Below are 3,192 nucleotides of genomic sequence, written 5' to 3' on the forward strand. Positions count from 1 at the left end.
TTCTACGACAACAGATTTAAAAAACCGTTGTCTATAAGCGTGTTTTTTGAGGTTCTTCAACAACAGTTCTAAAAACCATTGTATTTGATTTTTTTTATGTTTTTTAAAATATATATATTATTTTCCGTGACTTGCACGTGCATCGTCTTATTTCATTTTCATCTTCTTCAAGTTTGTGCCGTGGATGTTCCTTTCTCGTCTCTCAACCCTAGCCGCCCACTCTTGCCGTCGAATCACCGTCCTTTTCTCTTGAATCATAAAAATTGTGTTATGGTTTTGTTCCCCACAACATAATCTTCGTTTTGAGCCAAAGATCGACTAATTTGAGCTCTTTTTTCGTGCAATCGAAGTATTTCCGAGATTTGCTTCTATGCGCTTCTTTTTTGGTGAGTTGAACGCCGATTTTTGATTGATTCTTGGTGTTCTAGTGTGGATTCAAGTTTGTTAAACTCCTTGTATTTTACTCCCGATCGACTTTGGGGTTTTCTCAACAAGTGTTCCTAAATTTTTAGGTTTTCTACGAAGCTGCGCATTTGGTTTCAAAATTTTGCTGAAGTTTTTTTGTTGAACACCGATGGAAGGGGGTTGTTAATGAATGAACATTTTCATGTTGTGAGATCCAGTGTGATGTTGTTTTTAAATTATGGTTTGTATTTTTTATTGTACGTTTTTATTTCCTTATTTTATTAGTAATTTGAGTGTTCGTCATTATTGCATTCCTTTCGGTGGGCAGTATGGGTTTCTTGTGATTGGAGTATGGATATGAGTATGAATAGTAGTTCGAAACTGGTTTAGTCAATATATTAATTTTTTTGCCCATCCATTTGTTTTTAATTTTCATTGCCAGGTGATTGGTGTCTCTAGTGATTGGTTAGTTGTTGTTGGAATTGTGTATGTGTATATGACTGATTCTAATTCTATAGATACAATTCTAATTGTGTAATCTGTGACAGAATTTTGAACCTTCTACAATTTTTCTATGTAAAATATATGTTGAAAATTTCAAAATTGTATATCTTCTTCTTCTTTTCAGATATTGAAACATGAGATCATCAAGGGATGAAGCTTCCACCAGCACTGAGCTGATAAACACTTAATCCAGAGGACGAGCTGAGCCAGTGAGTTTGTGTTCAGAAATTTGTTATGAATCTGCAAGGCTTTTCATTTTTTGTTGCTTTTTTATGGTGTATGCATGAAAGTCTAGGTTATATACAGTTTCTTCATTAATATATTTTACATTTTATACAGTTATCATTAGGAGAACTTGATCTAGCCCAAGAGTTTCAGTAGATGACCTCATTTGAATGACCCTTGAATGGAAAACTGCAGGACTTTCGTTTTCTTGATGCAATTTGTCTTGCCTATCCATTTTTTCTTCTACATACTCTTTTTTCAAGTGATTAAACAATGGGCTTTATTCAAATAAAAACTACCATTTTTTTATTCCAAAACTTGTTTTCTCTAAAATACGTGAGGAGGCTGATCTTTCTCTCAACATATAATTTTTTAGGCATGGTTATATGTGGCAAAGTTTCATCAAATTGCATGATAATTTTTTATGGTACATCTTTATAAAGGTTCTTGATTTAGTTGCTGCTGTAAATACACTTCACGATCTTAGCGCTCAACAGCTTAGAAAACTAATAAAGGATTCTGGGACCTATATTATCCGATATGTTGCTGAAGATGGATCACAGTTTCAGGTTAGAATGAATTACAATGTTATGATTTATTATTAACCTTAAGTTTCTGCCATTAAATATTGATAGGGTGTTACATTGGTTTGCAGATTGATGCGGAAAAATTTGCAAGATGTCTTCCTTTGCGCCTGATTGCAGTGATTATGGCTTGGGAAAGAGACAAGTCCACTTTTAGGTACTTGTTATGTGGTATTCTTCAGCTGCATTCCATGTGTGATCTTGCATCCCGGTGCCTAAAATCTGCTGAAAGATCAGCGTCTCCTCCGAAGGCTGTGCGACTTGGACAGGTAAGTATTTGTTTTCTTTTAAAGTTAATTCTCTAGAATCTTAAGCATCATTTCCTATCACAATAAAATAAAATAAAATCTCTAGAACCATAAGCTATGTCATGCACTCATGCTGTCCTATCTTTTAGAAAACATCTTTTTGAAAACGGGTGAAACTCTTTCTTTTCTTTTCCTAAAGTCGTGCAAGAAAAAAATTATTTAATATCTTGACGTCATCGACCAAAACCGAGTATGTAGATTTTCTGTTCATTTCTTGTATGCTTCTATAATTCATATTTTGGCCTGAATCAACTTTTTTATGGGAAGGAGACGATTTAAATGTTATATTATACATATCTATAGGATTTTAAAAAAAATATGTGCGACATTTTTGGTGCAACTTAGTTCCCATCATGATGTCATCTTTGCACGCAGTTGAATTTGGATTAAAGTTTTAGTCAACATTTTTACCTATCGAGCTTACTTTGAGCTGGTAGCTTATAAAGAACGAGGGAAACTGAAATTGGGATCGGGGATTTAGTTTATTTTTATGCTTCTTGATTTGGTTGGGATTTTAGATCATTTGATCAATTTGTTAGGTTTAGCTACTATCGATTCAGGGTTCATGCACCAATATTTTTTTATCGAAGTTTAATTGGTTGTGGTTGCTTGAGATATTTGCTTTGTCTTTTATCACTAAGAAAAGATTATTTCCTTTTGCACTCTGCCTCGATCTTTTTTTATTCTCTCAGATATTCTGCCTCATGTTAGCTTCTCTCTGCTACATAATATTCCTGGTATTTGCTCGCCTTAGTTCTGTATAGGGTGGGACCTATATGCATGCTAAATAAGCCTAAATTCAAGGTAATTTGCTTCATATATTTCTCTCTTGTTCACTCCACTCGTTGTGGCTCCGCCCTGTGAACCCTCTCCAACAGAGTCTCAACATAGAAAGGAATCTACTGTGTATAAAAAATTCTCTCTATAATTTTTGTCACGGCTTTGATTTGTTTCAAATCAAACTTATCAAAGTTTAATACTTTGTGGCATTTTTCAATTGAGTATCACTTGGATTATCAAAGACAAGTTCCTTTGAAGGTCTTCTTGGTTTCTCAATTGTTTTTCGTGAATCTTTGTTACTAATTCTCGTAAACTAGGGGTGAATTTTTTCAAAATTACTTGTTTCAAAGACCGGGACAACTTTTTTGAATCTTTTTTTGTTATTG

General features: G+C 33.9%; 1 long non-coding RNA gene across 1 annotated transcript; it reads left to right on the top strand.

The window, feature by feature from the left end:
- The first annotated feature begins 200 nt into the window (after positions 1–200).
- LOC140886529 (uncharacterized) lies at positions 201–1,706 on the top strand. The gene is made up of 3 exons (XR_012151578.1): positions 201–386; positions 1,034–1,118; positions 1,578–1,706. It is a non-coding gene; the product is annotated as an uncharacterized lncRNA (long non-coding RNA).
- Positions 1,707–3,192: the final 1,486 nt, after the last annotated feature.

The sequence above is a fragment of the Henckelia pumila genome, chromosome 3 (assembly GCF_033568475.1).
Source record: "Henckelia pumila isolate YLH828 chromosome 3, ASM3356847v2, whole genome shotgun sequence".
Taxonomy (NCBI): Eukaryota; Viridiplantae; Streptophyta; class Magnoliopsida; order Lamiales; family Gesneriaceae; genus Henckelia; species Henckelia pumila.